General features: G+C 48.5%; 1 pseudogene; it reads right to left on the bottom strand.

The window, feature by feature from the left end:
• Positions 1 to 5,081: 5,081 nt before the first annotated feature.
• Positions 5,082 to 19,670, bottom strand: LOC142906434 (pre-miRNA 5'-monophosphate methyltransferase-like; annotated as a pseudogene).
• Positions 19,671 to 20,214: the final 544 nt, after the last annotated feature.

The following is a 20,214-nucleotide window of genomic DNA, read 5'->3' as shown; positions in this document are numbered from 1 at the left end:
TAGGTTTTGACTTTAACATAGCCATTTCCGTGACCATTCAGAAGCTAATCCCTCAGCTATTTGCACAAGCTAATCCCTTAGCTATTTCAATGCTAAATTACTAGTTGCCTCTGTGGATGTGTAGGTTTTGACTGTAACATAGCCATTTCCGTGACCAGTCACAAGCTAATCCCTCAGCTATTGCTATGTAAACCCCTTTGTCAAGGTGCCTCACTTCTCCCAACCAGCTTAAAAGTCGCTACGAATCTTAACATTGTTCATTGAAGCTCTGTCGTCCCGACAGTTCTGTACCTTTCACCTGAAGACGGCCGCTTGCGTTGTGGCCAAAACGTCGTGAGAATTTTATTGTGTTATTTTATTATTTTATTCTCATTCTACGTGACTTTACCGAAAGAACCAAAGAAAATACAATAATAAAGATATAAAACAATAAAATTCTCACAAATCAAAATTCAGATACTGTTGATTTATTCACTCCATCTCCGCAGTTGACACTGCCGGTTGTGTTCCTTCCTTAGCTCCCATTCCCACGTTAGTCTCGACCACCGGCCGTCATCACTTCAAGTTGTGTGTCCTGCCTCACCCCACCTTTCTAAACTAAAATTACGTCCTTAATTTGCATATGATGTCCAATTGACGTGTCCGTCTTCCAGTATCAGTGTTTTTCTTAGGATGTGCATCATCTCTACGCTTCCTTGTGCATTTCTAAACATTGGTTCTATTTTCCGTTTGTGATGCATCTGTTTGAAAAAAAAACGTTCTGCTTAAGGCATATGGCTCAGTTACGTTTCATTATTAAGTTAAGATAACAATAAGCACTTTGCTCTGCCCTGATACGCCTCTCTTAATCATTTTCATCCCTGTAGTCGGGGTTCGTAGCGCAGCGCGCTAACTGCTGCGCCACCGCTCCCCCCACCACACACGCGCACGCAACCCCAGAGAGCGACTTTTGGGTCAGAGGTAGCCGCATTGCACTGGGGCCGTCCATAAATGACGTCACGCACGTGGGGGGGGGGGGGGGGGTCAGACATTTGTGACGATGTGTGACGATGAGGGGGGGGGGGGGTTGAGAAATATGACGTCACCTTAAATAAATATAGACAACACGTTCTACTTAATTAAATAGACTTTTTAACAAATCTTTTCTCCCATAACATCAGAGTGCAGCGCCACATTAAATATGCACTACAATGACAATAGTTCAAAGCGATTTGAAGCATGTTTTATATTTTGGGGGGGGGGGGGGGGGGGGGCGGAGCACAGCTTTGTGACGTCATATTTGAGGGGGGGGTCTGACTTTTTGTGACGCCGCGTGACGATGGGGGGGGGGGAGGGTCAAAAATCGTCCAAAATCGCGTGACGTCATTTATGGACGGCCTCCACAGCGTGAAATAGCGCAACAAACCGAACCCGCGTACAGCGAGGGAAGCCCTGGCTGGTTTATCATTCATTAATCTCCAGTTCAGTCACAAACAAATCTCTTAGAGCCGAAGGGAAATTTAGTTTTTCAGGTCCATACAGCTTACTAGAGCCGTTTCAAAACGGGCAAAACAATGTTTTGTGTTTCTCCCCTTGTGATGGGACTTTGTAAGATGAACGTTGAGATTTGTAAGGGGCACGGGGTGACCAATTTGGCCCCGCGGTGTGGTAGCGGGTAGTTTGTGATAAACTACCTCAGGGCGTGACGACCCTGCCTTACGCGAGTCCCAGGCACAGCTGGCCCGGCTGTCAGTAGCTGGTAAGGGCCCCTCCCAGGGTTACGCAGTTTTCTCACTGCCTTGTGAGTGTCTCGGGAGAGTCAATGGCTAAGGGAGTAAACCCCGACAGAAAATCAGGAGTGGGGCCCCTCAGGCGGTTTTGTGACGCACTGCGGCACATTCCCGGCAGCCCCTGCAGCCAAACTGGTACCAAACGTCGTGCTACGCACTCCTTTGGACATCACCGGCAAGGCCGAGGGGGGATCCTGACGCATGGGCAACCCAGGATTTCCAGAATAACCTGCCCGGGCTTTGCACTAACAAGAGGTGCAAAAATGGGGAGAGGACACTCCTCGGCCACCTAATCGTGGCCAAGAAACACGGATGGCAGCAGTCACGGGTTATAAGCTCATTTTATATTGGCGTAAAAAATGGGCGCCACGGGTTTCCATCGTCGGTGGGAGGGGTCATTGCACCCCAATGGATAGCTACCGCCACCCGCCTCAGGCTGGGCAGCCCCCGGCCAATAAGGTCCTTTCCCGCCACGGCTCACCTGCTCCAATGGGGCTTGGACCTTACGGTTCATCACCAGACAAGTGGGCTGCAAAACTTGCACCAGACAAAAGCAAAACAAAACGAAAGAAGGTTCCAGCCCTTCATTTTGCAAGCTGGAATGTACGCACAATGTGTTCTGGACTCTCCGAAGATCTATTGCAGATTGAGGACATCCGCAAGACTGGAGTTATCGACAGGGAGTTGGCGAGACTCCATGTCGATATTGCAGCACTGCAGGAGACCCGGCTTGCTGGCAGTGGCTCACTACGAGAGAGTGACTACACTTTCTACTGGCAAGGAAAACAGCAGAACGAACCAAGGCAACATGGTGTTGGGTTCGCTGTCAAAAACACACTCCTTGGCATGATAGAACCACCGACTGCAGGCTCCGAGCGGATTCTACTCATGAGATTGCTCACTGCTTCTGGCCATGTAAACATCCTGAGTGTCAACGCCCCAACACTCTACTCACCTCCGGAGATTCATGACCAATTCTATGAAGAGCTTCACAATATTATTCGCAAAATCCCCAGCTCTGAGCACATGTTTCTGTTGGGAGACTTCAATGCAAGGGTTGGGGCTGACCACGACGCGTGGCCCGCATGCCTTGGCTATCATGGCATTGGAAAGATAAATTCCAGTGGCCAAAGACTACTGGAGCTTTGTTCATACCACAATCTCTGTATCACAAACTCAATCTTTCTCACAAAACCATGCCATAAAGTATCATGGAGACATCCAAGGTCTCTTAATTGGCACCAACTGGACCTCGTCATCACCCGACGAGCCCTCCTCAACTCGGTACTCATCACACGCAGCTACCACAGTGCAGTCTGTGACACCGACCACTCGCTGGTATCCAGCAAGGTCAGACTACGCCCCAAAAAGATACACAGACTCAAACAAAAGCGCTACCTACGCATCAACTCTGCCAAGACATCCCTCCCAGAGCTCCCTCGATTTTCCAACACAGCCTTGAGCAGTCCCTACACGACACACCAGATGGAAGCGTGGAGACAAAGTGGGCATACATCAGAGACGCCATCTTTAATGCAGCCATCAATAGCTTCGGCAAGCAGACAAGGCAGAACACAGACTGGTTTGAGGAACACCTGGCTATATTGGAACCCATCCTCCAAGCCAAACGCATGGCGCTCTTGAAGTACAAGCAAGTCCCAAGTACAGGATCGTTAAGGGCACTGAAAGCTGCTCGCAGTGCAGCTCAAACGACCGCCAGACGCTGTGCCAACGACTACTGGGTGAATCTGAGTAGTAGGATCCAACTCGCCTCTGACACTGGCAATATCCGTGCCATGTATGAAGGCATCAAGACAGCCTTTGGTCCAAACATCAGGAGGACTGCCCCCCTTAAATCCAGCACAGGGGCCATCATCACTAATAAACAAGAGCAAATGGCCAGGTGGGTAGAACACTACTCAGAGCTCTACTCACGAGACAACGGTGTAGTAGCTTTAGAACACTTGAGTCTTAAACTGAGGAATAGGGAAGGGGAGTTGTCCCATATCTGGGGCCCCCTCATGAATGCCACTCCAGAGACCCTGAGTTTACTTGACTAAACTGGAAATTAGACTGACTCCCCTCCCTCCCACACACGATAATTCACACCCGCTTAACCAGCCCCATGCATAACCAGCCCCATGCATAACCAGCCCCATGCATAACCAGCCCCATGCATAAGCAGCCCCATGCATAACCAGCCCCATGCATAACCAGCCCCATGCATAACCAGCCCCATGCATAAGCAGCCCCATGCATAAGCAGCCCCATGCATAACCAGCCCCATGCATAACCAGCCCCATGCATAACCAGCCCCATGCTTAACCAGCTCCATACACAACCAGCTGCTTCCTGACGTATGTACGAAAAAAACTCACTAACTTGTAAGATTCTTTCATGATTGAAATTATAATTTTGGATGGTCGGTGACATTGTATGCTTGTGCGAGGCAGGACACTAAGTGCATGGCTATGAATAACAGACGTGTCATAACATTCTGCCACCGCAAAGATTGTTCCATTGCAGCAGTTACAGCAAATGATCAGATTCCACTTCAAGAAATCTAATCAGGCACCAATGCTGCTGCGTACCCTGTTTGCAGTAGGTACAACGGAGAAGTGTCATCTCCATGGGTCTCATCACACTGGTTTGGCCTCAAACAGTTACCATTTAAAGATATTGGTCCAAGATTATCAGTAACATTGGGTAAGCATTATTTTTGTCCGTAGATATTTTTTCTAGATGTTTACTTTGAGAGCAGCTGTAAGCAGTGGAGAAGTTCCATAGCCGACTCAGCCAAGCGGATTAAAGAAAAACGTGAGAGAACCCATCGGCATCAACACCAGTAACGGCACAACACAAGTCCCATTCAGCAGACGAGCAACTCTTGCCGACAGTGCGATCGATGCTTCCGCTCAAGTTGCTGGGCTCTTCCCACCAGCGTGCAGGAAAATGCTACGAGCAGCTCTTCTCGGCAGTCATCATCGTTTGCGATGGCCAACCCGAAGATTTTTTTTCAGCAATCAAATCCCGCTTGTCTAACTTTTCACCCTTAACTGCTGAAACATATCTATCAAACAGAGCATTGCACGCTAGTTGCCACTCGGTCGTGGTGATATCGCAACGGCACTTATGTCAGTCTGAGTGCACTCTGCAAACTGTGCATATAGACAACACAACAAAGATATTTATGGAGCGGAGGGAGCTCACTGGACAGGAACATGGGATGGATTGCCTCCATACCAGATGTTGTGGTTAATGGGAGGATGAATGGCAATTATGACTTCACACAATTACAATGCACCCATCAACTATTTACAATGTTCAGATTTTATTTCACTATAAATATAAAAGTGGCGTATCCAAAACATTTACATGTGCATTTCAAAAATATTTCAGATGCACGTGGAAATCCAAAAGAAACAGGGACATAGTTCACCTTTACAAAGCAGCCTCCACTGTCACATCATGAGCTGCCTTAAATTATTTGAGGAAAATCGCATGTGAAGAGGAAATATTTCTGTATGTCTTCCATGGGCTGGGTTTGATATAATTTTCAAAATGCCTCCTCCAAACAATGATTTGAAGTTGGTGATATTCATTTTCCATTTTATGAGATGCTGTTGTCCCATTTATAAAAAAAAACCCATTCATTCCCTTTATCATAAATGATTCTGGTTGGGTCCTTCAAAACTGACAACTCTTTTTGCATACAATTTTATTTTCAGAGGTACAAAAAAGGTACGTTTTGCATTGTTGTCACTTTATATATATAATATTCTGATAAATTATAACTCGTTTTCAACAACATGCTGCATTTACACGCACGACGAGAAAACAATGTACCATCAACAAATAAAGGTGTTAAAAACTGACAAACACTTAACATTTCCGACCACGAATTCTCTCCAAATAGGCAACAGATCCTCGAAGGCCACAGCAGCAACGCAGTTTCAATCGGTACTTTTGTCAATGCATCCCAAGGCCACTCCCGTTCGTCCAAACAGCAGCAGGGACCGCCCCCACTCGGTGCTGCCCAGGCTGGACAGCAAGCGCATGTCTCCCTCCTCTCCCAGCAAGGCGGCCAGCTCATCGGCCTCCGCGCGGCCGCCACCGCCGCCAGCCCCACGCAGGAGCCGCAGATCCCGCAGGAGGGGGAACTCGGCCAGCCCCAGACGGCGCAGGCGGCGCGCGGCCGCTCGGTAGCACCTCCACGGCTGCGGCTCGACCAACAGGAAGGTGGCGGTGCGCGCGGCGGCCGCGAGGAAACGCCGCAGGCCGGCATCGCCGTGGTGCAGGTGAATCCACATCGTCACCGACATGCACAGGCACAGGTCAAAGCGCGCCCGGCCGTGGCGTCGCAGGAAGGCGTCCAGCGCGGCGTCTCGTGCTGCGGTGTCCATGAAGTCAAACGTCTCGTAGGCGATGACCTCCGGGTGAGGATTGTCGCCCTGCGCACGCTCCACCAGATCGGCGTCCAGGTCGCATGCCAGCACAGATAGCGGCAGCACGCGGGCAACCTGCCCAGAGCGTCCACCCTCGGGCTGGTCCAGCCCCGTCAGGTGCCGATACACAGCCACCGTCAGCTCCTGCGAGAAAACACGAGGACACCGGTGGCGGGTTTGTTTCTTTGCTGGAGAATGTCGTAAAAAAACAGACGTGATGCGAGGATGGAGTACTTCATTATTCAAAATGAAAATAAGTTAATACCTCAGTGGGCTTTGCCCGGTAGGATGGGGATGGTTTAGTTTTATTTGTATGTGTTTGGGTGATGTGTTTACCTCTCTTGCACTTTGCACTACTATCATGTTTTGTATTTTTTGTTGTTGTAACGTTCTTACCCTCCTTCTACTGGACGTCTGCGAAAAAGAGCTTTATCGCTCATCGCATTCCTCCAGTATGAATATTTTGATTCTGGCCACAGTATTAGATGCAACTTTATTCAATTCAAACCTATGACGCAGTGATTCTAGGTCAAAAAATCCAACGAGACTAAGTTCGATGTTCAGCTACTGACATGAATGCAACTTTAAATATCTAATAAACGCCTCAAACCGGTGATATGTCTGAACCAGTCCTTGACACGCACCTTCAGCAACCTTGATTGCCAAAACCACCCGTGACCAACATGGCATGGCATAGGCCTTCATCCAGCAGTTAATTGACAAAAAGTCTGGAGCTAATGATGAATTTCCATGACTCACGTGTTTGACACTCACATAATGATGAACAACGCGCATATGGGGTAGTGTATTCCATCTGTGGGAGAAAGGTGAAAATGCATTTTTGTAAACATGTCTCAGGCCCATGGCCACCCGCACTACCCCACTGTGACTAGTACACCCCTACACTACCACACAGTGACTAGTACACTACCACACTACCACACAGTGACTAGTACACTACCACACTACCACACAGTGACTAGTACACTACCACACTACCACACAATGACTAGTACACCCCCACACTACCACACAGTGACTAGTACACTACCACACTACCACACAGTGACTAGTACACCTCAACACTACCACACAGTGACTAGTACACCTCAACACTACCACACAGTGACTAGTACACTACCACACTACCACACAGTGAATAGTACACCCCCACACTACCACACAGTGACTAGTACACCTCAACACTACCACACAGTGACTAGTACACTACCACACTACCACAGTGACTAGTACACTACCACACAGTGACTAGTACACCCCCACACTACCACACAGTGACTAGTACACTACCACACTACCCTACAGTGAATAGTACACTACCACACTACCACACAGTGACTAGTACACCCCCACACTACCACACAGTGACTAGTACACTACCACACTACCCTACAGTGAGTTGTACACCCCCACACTACCACACTGTGACTAGTACACCCCCACACTACCACACAGTGACTAGTACACCCCCACACTACCACACAGTGACTAGTACACCCCCACACTACCACACAGTGACTAGTACACCCCCACACTACCACACAGTGACAAGTACACTACCACACAGTGACTAGTACACCCCCACACTACCACACAGTGACTAGTACACCACCACACAGTGACTAGTACACCAACACACTACCACACAGTGACTAGTACACCCCCACACTACCACACAGTGACTAGTACACCCCCACACTACCACAGTGACTAGTACACTACCACACAGTGACTAGTACATTACCACACTACCACACAGTGACTAGTACACCAACACACTACCACACAGTGACTAGTACACTACCACACTACCACAGGGACTAGTACACTACCACACTACCACAGTGACTATTACACTACCACACTACCACAGTGACTAGTACACTACCACACAGTGACTAGTACACCCTCACACTACCACACAGTGACTAGTACACCCCCACACTACCTCACAGTGACTAGTACACCCCCACACTACCACACAGTGACTAGTACACCCCCACACTACCACACAGTGACTAGTACACTACCACACCACCACACAGTGACTAGTACACCCCCACACAGTGACTAGTACACTACCACACTACCACACAGTGACTAGTACACTACCACACTACCACACAGTGACTAGTACACTACCACACTACCACACAGTGACTAGTACACCCCCACACAGTGACTAGTACACTACCACACTACCACACAGTGACTAGTACACTACCACACTACCACACAGTGACTAGTACACTACCACACAGTGACTAGTACACTACCACACAGTGACTAGTACACCCCCACACTACCACACAGTGACTAGTATACTACACTACCACACAGTGACTAGTACACCCCGACACTACCACACAGTGACTAGTACACGCACACACTACCGCACAGTGACTAGTACACCCCCACACTACCACACAGTGACTAGTACACAACCACACTACTACATAGTGACTAGTACACTACCACACTACCACACAGTGACTAGTACACATCCCCACACTACTACACAGTGACTAGTACACTACCACACTATCACACAGTGACTAGTACACTAACACACTACTACACAGTGACTAGTACACTACCACACTACCTCACAGTGACTAGTACACTAACACACTACCATAGTGACTAGTACACCCCCACACAGTGACTAGTACACTACCACACAGTGACTAGTACACTACCACACTACCACAGTGACTAGTAAACTACCACACAGTGACGAGTACACTACCACACTACCACACAGTGACTAGTACACTACCACACTACCACACAGTGACTAGTACACTACCACACTACCACACAGTGACTAGTACACTACCACACTACCACACAGTGACTAGTACACTACCACACAGTGACTAGTACACTACCACACAGTGACTAGTACACTACCACACTACCACAGTGACTAGTACACTACCATAGTGACTAGTACACCCCCACACAGTGACTAGTACACGACCACACAGTGACTAGTACACTACCACACAGTGACTAGTACACTACCACACAGTGACTAGTACACTACCACACTACCACAGTGACTAGTACACTACCACACTACCATAGTGACTAGTACACCCCCACACAGTGACTAGTACACTACCACACTACTACACAGTGACTAGTACACTACCACACAGTGACTAGTACACTACCACACTACTACACAGTGACTAGTACACTACCACACTACTACACAGTGACTAGTACACTACCACACTACCACACAGTGACTAGTACACCCCCACACTACTACACAATGACTAGTACACTACCACACTATCACACAGTGACTAGTACACTAACACACTACTACACAGTGACTAGTACACTACCACACTACTACACAGTGACTAGTACACTACCACACTACTACGCAGTGACTAGTACACTACCACACTACCACACAGTGGCTAGTACACCCCCACACTACTACACAATGACTAGTACACTACCACACTATCACACAGTGACTAGTACACTAACACACTACCATAGTGACTAGTACACCACCACACAGTGACTATTACACTACCACACAGTGACTAGTACACTACCACACTACCACAGTGACTAGTACACTACCACACAGTGACTAGTACACTACCACACTACCACACAGTGACTAGTACACTACCACACTACCACACAGTGACTAGTACACTACCACACAGTGACTAGTACACTACCACACAGTGACTAGTACACTACCACACTACCACAGTGACTAGTACACTACCATAGTGACTAGTACACCCCCACACAGTGACTAGTACACTACCACACAGTGACTAGTACACTACCACACAGTGACTAGTACACTACCACACTACCACACAGTGACTAGTACACTACCACACAGTGACTAGTACACTACCACACTACCACAGTGACTAGTACACTACCATACTACCATAGTGACTAGTACACCCCCACAGAGTGACTAGTACACTACCAAACAGTGACTAGTACACTACCACACTACTACACAGTGACTAGTACACTACCACACAGTGACTAGTACACTACCACACTACTACACAGTGACTAGTACACTACCACACAGTGACTAGTACACTACCACACTACTACACAGTGACTAGTACACTACCACACAGTGACTAGTACACTACCACACTACCACACAGTGACTAGTACACCCCCACACTACCACACAGTGACTAGTACACTACCACACAGTGACTAGTACACTACCACACTACCACACAGTGACTAGTACACTACCACACTACTACACAGTGACTAGTACACTACCACACTACCACACAGTGACTAGTACACTACCACACCGTGACATGTACACTACCAGACAGTGACTAGTACACTACCACACAGTGACTAGTACACTACCACACTACCACACAGTGACTAGTACACTACCACACTACTACACAGTGACTAGTACACTACCACACAGTGACTAGTACACTACCACACAGTGACGAGTACACTACCACACTACCACACAGTGACTAGTACACTACCACACTACCACACAGTGACTAGTACACTACCACACTACCACACAGTGACTAGTACACTACCACACTACCACACAATGACTAGTACACCCCCACACTACCACACAGTGACTAGTACACTACCACACTACCACACAGTGACTAGTACACCTCAACACTACCACACAGTGACTAGTACACCTCAACACTACCACACAGTGACTAGTACACTACCACACTACCACACAGTGACTAGTACACCCCCACACTACCACACAGTGACTAGTACACCTCAACACTACCACACAGTGATTAGTACACTACCACACTACCACAGTGACTAGTACACTACCACACAGTGACTTGTACACCCCCACACTACCTCTACCACACAGTGACTAGTACACTACCACACTACCCTACAGTGACTAGTACACCCCCACACTACCACACTGTGACTAGTACACCCCCACACTACCACACAGTGACTAGTACACCCCCACACTACCACACAGTGACTAGTACACCCCCACACTACCACACAGTGACTAGTACACCCCCCACACTACCACACAGTGACTAGTACACTACCACACAGTGACTAGTACACCCCCACACTACCACACAGTGACTAGTGCACCACCACACAGTGACTAGTACACCAACACACTACCACACAGTGACTAGTACACCCCCACACTACCACACAGCGACTAGTACACCCCCACACTACCACAGTGACTAGTACACTACCACACAGTGACTAGTATACTACCACACTACCACACAGTGACTAGTACACTAACACACTACCACACAGTGACTAGTACACTACCACACTACCACAGTGACTAGTACACTACCACACAGTGACTAGTACACCCCCACACTACCACACAGTGACTAGTACACCCCCACACTGTGACTATTACACTACCACACAGTGACTAGTACACTACCACACTACCACAGTGACTAGTACACTACCACACAGTGACTAGTACACTACCACACTACCACACAGTGACTAGTACACTACCACACTACCACACAGTGACTAGTACACTACCACACAGTGACTAGTACACTACCACACAGTGACTAGTACACTACCACACTACCACAGTGACTAGTACACTACCATAGTGACTAGTACACCCCCACACAGTGACTAGTACACTACCACACAGTGACTAGTACACTACCACACAGTGACTAGTACACTACCACACTACCACACAGTGACTAGTACACTACCACACAGTGACTAGTACACTACCACACTACCACAGTGACTAGTACACTACCATACTACCATAGTGACTAGTACACCCCCACAGAGTGACTAGTACACTACCAAACAGTGACTAGTACACTACCACACTACTACACAGTGACTAGTACACTACCACACAGTGACTAGTACACTACCACACTACTACACAGTGACTAGTACACTACCACACAGTGACTAGTACACTACCACACTACTACACAGTGACTAGTACACTACCACACAGTGACTAGTACACTACCACACTACCACACAGTGACTAGTACACCCCCACACTACCACACAGTGACTAGTACACTACCACACAGTGACTAGTACACTACCACACTACCACACAGTGACTAGTACACTACCACACTACTACACAGTGACTAGTACACTACCACACTACCACACAGTGACTAGTACACTACCACACCGTGACATGTACACTACCAGACAGTGACTAGTACACTACCACACAGTGACTAGTACACTACCACACTACCACACAGTGACTAGTACACTACCACACTACTACACAGTGACTAGTACACTACCACACAGTGACTAGTACACTACCACACAGTGACGAGTACACTACCACACTACCACACAGTGACTAGTACACTACCACACTACCACACAGTGACTAGTACACTACCACACTACCACACAGTGACTAGTACACTACCACACTACCACACAATGACTAGTACACCCCCACACTACCACACAGTGACTAGTACACTACCACACTACCACACAGTGACTAGTACACCTCAACACTACCACACAGTGACTAGTACACCTCAACACTACCACACAGTGACTAGTACACTACCACACTACCACACAGTGACTAGTACACCCCCACACTACCACACAGTGACTAGTACACCTCAACACTACCACACAGTGATTAGTACACTACCACACTACCACAGTGACTAGTACACTACCACACAGTGACTTGTACACCCCCACACTACCTCTACCACACAGTGACTAGTACACTACCACACTACCCTACAGTGACTAGTACACCCCCACACTACCACACTGTGACTAGTACACCCCCACACTACCACACAGTGACTAGTACACCCCCACACTACCACACAGTGACTAGTACACCCCCACACTACCACACAGTGACTAGTACACCCCCCACACTACCACACAGTGACTAGTACACTACCACACAGTGACTAGTACACCCCCACACTACCACACAGTGACTAGTGCACCACCACACAGTGACTAGTACACCAACACACTACCACACAGTGACTAGTACACCCCCACACTACCACACAGCGACTAGTACACCCCCACACTACCACAGTGACTAGTACACTACCACACAGTGACTAGTATACTACCACACTACCACACAGTGACTAGTACACTAACACACTACCACACAGTGACTAGTACACTACCACACTACCACAGTGACTAGTACACTACCACACAGTGACTAGTACACCCCCACACTACCACACAGTGACTAGTACACCCCCACACTACCACACAGTGACTAGTACACCCCCACACTACCTCACAGTGACTAGTACACCCCCACACTACCACACAGTGACTAGTACACCCCCACACTACCATACAGTGACTAGTACACTACCACACCACCACACAGTGACTAGTACACCCCCACACAGTGACTAGTACACTACCACACCACCACACAGTGACTAGTACACCCCCACACAGTGACTAGTACACTACCACACCACCACACAGTGACTAGTACACCCCCACACTACCACACAGTGACTAGTACACTACCACACCACCACACAGTGACTAGTACACCCCCACACAGTGACTAGTACACTACCACACCACCACACAGTGGCTAGTACACCCCCACACTACCACACAGTGATTAGTGCACTACCACACTACCACACAGTGACTAGTACACTACCACACTACCACACAGTGACTAGTACACTACCACACAGTGACTAGTACACTACCACACAGTGACTAGTACACTACCACACTACCACAGTGACTAGTACACTACCACACTACCATAGTGACTAGTACACCCCCACACAGTGACTAGTACACTACCACACAGTGACTAGTACACTACCACACAGTGACTAGTACACTACCACACTACTACACAGTGACTAGTACACTACCACACAGTGACTAGTACACTACCACACTACTACACAGTGACTAGTACACTACCACACAGTGACTAGTACACTACCACACTACCACACAGTGACTAGTACACCCCCACACTACCACACAGTGACTAGTACACTACCACACAGTGACTAGTACACTACCACACTACCACACAGTGACTAGTACACTACCACACTACTACACAGTGACTAGTACACTACCACACTACCACACAGTGACTAGTACACTACCACACCGTGACTAGTACACTACCAGACAGTGACTAGTACACTACCACACAGTGACTAGTACACTACCACACTAGCACACAGTGACTAGTACACTACCACACTACTACACAGTGACTAGTACACTACCACACAGTGACTAGTACACTACCACACAGTGACTAGTACACTACCACACTACCACACAGTGACTAGTACACTACCACACTACTACACAGTGACTAGTACACTACCACACAGTGACTAGTACACTACCACACAGTGACTAGTACACTACCACACTACCACACAGTGACTAGTACACTACCACACTATCACACAGTGACTAGTACACTAACACACTACTACACAGTGACTAGTACACTACCACACTACCTCACAGTGACTAGTACACTAACACACTACCATAGTGACTAGTACACCCCCACACAGTGACTAGTACACTACCACACAGTGACTAGTACACTACCACACTACCACAGTGACTAGTAAACTACCACACAGTGACGAGTACACTACCACACTACCACACAGTGACTAGTACACTACCACACTACCACACAGTGACTAGTACACTACCACACTACCACACAGTGACTAGTACACTACCACACAGTGACTAGTACACTACCACACAGTGACTAGTACACTACCACACAGTGACTAGTACACTACCACACTACCACAGTGACTAGTACACTACCATAGTGACTAGTACACCCCCACACAGTGACTAGTACACTACCACACAGTGACTAGTACACTACCACACAGTGACTAGTACACTACCACACAGTGACTAGTACACTACCACACTACCACAGTGACTAGTACACTACCACACTACCATAGTGACTAGTACACCCCCACACAGTGACTAGTACACTACCACACTACTACACAGTGACTAGTACACTACCACACAGTGACTAGTACACTACCACACTACTACACAGTGACTAGTACACTACCACACTACTACACAGTGACTAGTACACTACCACACTACCACACAGTGACTAGTACACCCCCACACTACTACACAATGACTAGTACACTACCACACTATCACACAGTGACTAGTACACTAACACACTACTACACAGTGACTAGTACACTACCACACTACCTCACAGTGACTAGTACACTAACACACTACCATAGTGACTAGTACACCACCACACAGTGACTATTAGACTACCACACAGTGACTAGTACACTACCACACTACCACAGTGACTAGTACACTACCACACAGTGACTAGTACACTACCACACTACCACACAGTGACTAGTACACTACCACACTACCACACAGTGACTAGTACACTACCACACAGTGACTAGTACACTACCACACTACCACAGTGACTAGTACACTACCATAGTGACTAGTACACCCCCACACAGTGACTAGTACACTACCACACAGTGACTAGTACACTACCACACAGTGACTAGTACACTACCACACTACCACACAGTGACTAGTACACTACCACACAGTGACTAGTACACTACCACACTACCACAGTGACTAGTACACTACCATACTACCATAGTGACTAGTACACCCCCACAGAGTGACTAGTACACTACCAAACAGTGACTAGTACACTACCACACTACTACACAGTGACTAGTACACTACCACACAGTGACTAGTACACTACCACACTACTACACAGTGACTAGTACACTACCACACAGTGACTAGTACACTACCACACTACTACACAGTGACTAGTACACTACCACACAGTGACTAGTACACTACCACACTACCACACAGTGACTAGTACACCCCCACACTACCACACAGTGACTAGTACACTCCCACACAGTGACTAGTACACTACCACACTACCACACAGTGACTAGTACACTACCACACTACTACACAGTGACTAGTACACTACCACACTACCACACAGTGACTAGTACACTACCACACCGTGACATGTACACTACCAGACAGTGACTAGTACACTACCACACAGTGACTAGTACACTACCACACTACCACACAGTGACTAGTACACTACCACACTACTACACAGTGACTAGTACACTACCACACAGTGACTAGTACACTACCACACAGTGACTAGTACACTACCACACTACCACACAGTGACTAGTACACTACCACACTACCACACAGTGACTAGTACACTACCACACTACCACACAGTGACTAGTACACTACCACACTACCACACAATGACTAGTACACCCCCACACTACCACACAGTGACTAGTACACTACCACACTACCACACAGTGACTAGTACACCTCAACACTACCACACAGTGACTAGTACACCTCAACACTACCACACAGTGACTAGTACACTACCACACTACCACACAGTGACTAGTACACCCCCACACTACCACACAGTGACTAGTACACCTCAACACTACCACACAGTGATTAGTACACTACCACACTACCACAGTGACTAGTACACTACCACACAGTGACTTGTACACCCCCACACTACCACACAGTGACTAGTACACTACCACACTACCCTACAGTGACTAGTACACTACCACACTACCCTACAGTGACTAGTACACCCCCACACTACCACACTGTGACTAGTACACCCCCACACTACCACACAGTGACTAGTACACCCCCACACTACCACACAGTGACTAGTACACCCCCACACTACCACACAGTGACTAGTACACCCCCCACACTACCACACAGTGACTAGTACACTACCACACAGTGACTAGTACACCCCCACACTACCACACAGTGAATAGTGCACCACCACACAGTGACTAGTACACCAACACACTACCACACAGTGACTAGTACACCCCCACACTACCACACAGCGACTAGTACACCCCCACACTACCACAGTGACTAGTACACTACCACACAGTGACTAGTATACTACCACACTACCACACAGTGACTAGTACACTAACACACTACCCCACAGTGACTAGTACACTACCACACTACCACAGTGACTAGTACACTACCACACAGTGACTAGTACACCCCCATACTACCACACAGTGACTAGTACACCCCCACACTACCACATAGTGACTAGTACACCCCCACACTACCTCACAGTGACTAGTACACCCCCACACTACCACACAGTGACTAGTACACCCCCACACTACCACACAGTGACTAGTACACTACCACACCACCACACAGTGACTAGTACACCCCCACACAGTGACTAGTACACTACCACACCACCACACAGTGACTAGTACACCCCCACACAGTGACTAGTACACTACCACACCACCACACAGTGACTAGTACACCCCCACACTACCACACAGTGACTAGTACACTACCACACCACCACACAGTGACTAGTACACCCCCACACAGTGACTAGTACACTACCACACCACCACACAGTGGCTAGTACACCCCCACACTACCACACAGTGATTAGTGCACTACCACACTACCACACAGTGACTAGTACACTACCACACTACCACACAGTGACTAGTACACTACCACACAGTGACTAGTACACTACCACACAGTGACTAGTACACTACCACACTACCACAGTGACTAGTACACTACCACACTACCATAGTGACTAGTACACCCCCACACAGTGACTAGTACACTACCACACAGTGACTAGTACACTACCACACAGTGACTAGTACACTACCACACTACCACACAGTGACTAGTACACTACCACACAGTGACTAGTACACTACCACACTACCACAGCGACTAGTACACTACCACACTACCATAGTGACTAGTACACCCCCACACAGTGACTAGTACACTACCACACAGTGACTAGTACACTACCACACTACTACACAGTGACTAGTACACTACCACACAGTGACTAGTACACTACCACACTACTACACAGTGACTAGTACACTACCACACAGTGACTAGTACACTACCACACTACCACACAGTGACTAGTACACCCCCACACTACCACACAGTGACTAGTACACTACCACACAGTGACTAGTACACTACCACACTACCACACAGTGACTAGTACACTACCACACTACTACACAGTGACTAGTACACTACCACACTACCACACAGTGACTAGTACACTACCACACCGTGACTAGTAGACTACCAGACAGTGACTAGTACACTACCACACAGTGACTAGTACACTACCACACTAGCACACAGTGACTAGTACACTACCACACTACTACACAGTGACTAGTACACTACCACACAGTGACTAGTACACTACCACACAGTGACTAGTACACTACCACACTACCACACAGTGACTAGTACACTACCACACTACTACACAGTGACTAGTACACTACCACACCGTGACTAGTACACTACCACACAGTGACTAGTACACTACCACACTACCACACAGTGACTAGTACACTACCACACAGTGACTAGTACACCCCCACACTACCACACAGTGACTAGTACACTACCACACAGTGACTAGTACACTACCACACTACCACAGTGACTAGTACACTACCACACTACCACAGTGACTAGTACACTACCACAGTGACTAGTACACTACCACAGTGACTAGTACACTACCACACTACCACAGTGACTAGTACACTACCATAGTGACTAGTACACTACCACACTACCACACAGTGACTAGTACACTACCACACTACTACACAGTGACTAGTACACTACCACACTACCACAGTGACTAGTACACTACCATAGTGACTAGTACACTATACCACACTGGGACTGGACGAGTCTCACAGCCACGGCTTTGTTCGAGTGAACGTCCCGAGAGTTTCAGAACCTTCCCCAGCGGTCGACGTCCTCAGCCCCGTCCGTGGTAACGTGGAGTTGCGCTCACCCCGCTGTTGCAGCCCATGTCCAGGGCGAGGAACGGCGGCGCGGACTCCGGCAGGAGCCGCCTCAGAAGCTCGCGGGGCAGCAGCGCGACGCGTCGAGCCGGGGGGTTGAAGGCCGCCTAGTTGATGAAGTTCCCGTGGGGAGCCGCGCCTGGCTCCCTCTTCCTCGGGGCCCCGGGCGCTGCCATCTCCTCCCCGCCGTCATCCTTCTTAATCTCCTCCTCGTCCTCCTCTTTCCTCGCCTCCATCCCTGTGGAGGCCGTAAGCGAGGAGGCTGTCAGGCGGGATCGGCACAAGCAAAAGGAGGGGAGCGGGACGCGCGAGTGTGTGGAGGCACAGTCAGCCATGTTACGTGGGGAAGTAAACACTGTGGAGACAGAGTCAGCCATGTTACGTGGGGAAGTAAACACTGTGGAGACAGAGTCAGCCATGTTACGTGGGGAAGTAAACACTGTGGAGACAGAGTCAGCCATGTTACGTGGGGAAGTGAACACCGTAGAGGCACAGTCAGCCATGTCACGTGGGGAAGTGAACATTGTGGAGGCAGTCAGCCATGTCACGTGGGGAAGTGAACACCGTGGAGGCAGTCAGCCATGTCACGTGGGGAAGTGAACATTGTGGAGGCAGTCAGCCATGTTACGTGGGGAAGTGAACATTGTGGAGGCAGTCAGCCATGTCACGTGGGGAAGTGAACATTGTGGAGGCAGTCAGCCATGTTACGTGGGGAAGTGAACATTGTGGAGGCAGTCAGCCATGTTACGTGGGGAAGTGAACATTGTGGAGGCAGTCAGCCATGTTACGTGGGGAAGTGAACACCGTGGAGGCAGTCAGCCATGTTACGTGGGGAAGTGAACACTGTGGAGGTAGTCAGCCATGTTACGTGGGGAAGTGAACACTGGAGGCAGTCAGCCA

The sequence above is a fragment of the Petromyzon marinus genome, chromosome 64 (genome assembly GCF_048934315.1).
Source record: "Petromyzon marinus isolate PM22_M1 ecotype Great Lakes invasive population chromosome 64, UKy_Petmar_22M1.pri1.0, whole genome shotgun sequence".
NCBI classification, from domain to species: Eukaryota; Metazoa; Chordata; class Hyperoartia; order Petromyzontiformes; family Petromyzontidae; genus Petromyzon; species Petromyzon marinus.
The sequence above is the reverse complement of the archived record's forward strand: the minus strand, read 5'-3'. Positions and strand labels throughout refer to the sequence as shown.